Raw genomic sequence first — 1,584 nt, forward strand, 5'->3', positions numbered from 1 at the left:
ATAAACGATGAAACAAATAATAATAATAATAATAATAATAATAATAATAATAATAATAAAATATTAAGTACATATTCAAGCAAGTGTTTCTTTACCTGCAAAGAAGAAAAAAAGCTTTTATTGATTTTATCTACTTTACGTACATGGAGAGAGAGAGAGCATGTATACGAGAGAGAGAAGAAAATGATAGAGTAAGGTAACTGCTTTATTATGTGGATAAGAAATTAAAAAAATTTTAGGTGTTTAAAATTTAAATTAATTTTAATAAATTATGTGTTTATTTAAAAAATAAAAATGTATTTTAATTAAATTTTAATTAAATAATATTATTTAAATTAAAAGATCGGCTAAAGGCTGAAATTTAAAGAATAGGTAGTATTTTTTATTCCCAAACAACATGCATTTTTAGTACGCTAACGAGTGTAATAATCCGTGTTATGCACGTGATAAAATTGAAATTATAATTTTAAGTTGTTTTGTTAAAATTAATTTGAATTATAATTATTTAATTAATAAAAAAAAAGTAACATGTCATGTGTTATTTATTTTTTTTAAATCCGGTGTTAAGTATATCAACTCTAATGTAGTTATTAATTATTTTTATTAATCTACTATAATGGCGAGCACGTGACCGGCGCGACGGGTGGGCAGCGATGACAAACACGTGACGGCGCGACGGATTTGTTCTTTATGTCGTTGAGTGACCGCTAAATTTGTTCACTTATTTGGATTTAGGGTTACTTGTAACTTGATTGTAACAGGTAGCAGTTAGACCCAAATTATAATGAGTTTTATGATCTTGGTCAGAAAAAGAGAAAAATTGCTAGGTAGATTTATGAAAGTTGGTAAAGTAGTTAATTAAATGGATGGGTTAAAAAATTTTTTACTGTGATTATATTTGGAGTTGAGTTAAATGAGTTGTGCATGTGTTTATTTTTGTAATATCTATTTAGTTTAATTTTTATTTTTATCATATGTTACAATTAATTTTAAGATTTTAATTTAATACACCATTAAAAAATATTAAGAATATTTTTTAAAAAAATATATACGTAAAAATAGATATAATATGATTACAGATATAACATAAATAAATATGTTAAATAAAAGGTTAAACTAATATTCTTATCAATATATTTGTTAAGTTTTGTAAATTAGAGAATAAGTATGTATTCAACTGCTTGATAATCACATAAATAATTAAGTAATTGAGTTACAAATTGATTTTACAGTATTTACCTTTTTTTTATTTCTAAATAAAAGTGAAAATTAAAAAAAATAAATAGTAATATATCATAAAAAAATAAAAAAATTTGTATATAAATAAATAATTATTATAAAATAAAATTTCGTTGTAAAATATTAACAACATATGAGTAGCTATTTTTTTATATATTTTTTTAATAACTCCTGCATAGTAACCAACAGTGACTTAATGTAAATAATAATCTCACGTTAATCCTATGAGAAAGAGAATTGATTCATATATATGTGAAGATACAACACTATGTATGTATATTAGTTTCCAACTACTACACCATACAAATAGGCCATTTTAAAAGGGAGTTACTTGATAAAAACGTT

Source organism: Arachis duranensis, chromosome 5, assembly GCF_000817695.3.
Source record: "Arachis duranensis cultivar V14167 chromosome 5, aradu.V14167.gnm2.J7QH, whole genome shotgun sequence".
In the NCBI taxonomy this organism is placed as follows: Eukaryota; Viridiplantae; Streptophyta; class Magnoliopsida; order Fabales; family Fabaceae; genus Arachis; species Arachis duranensis.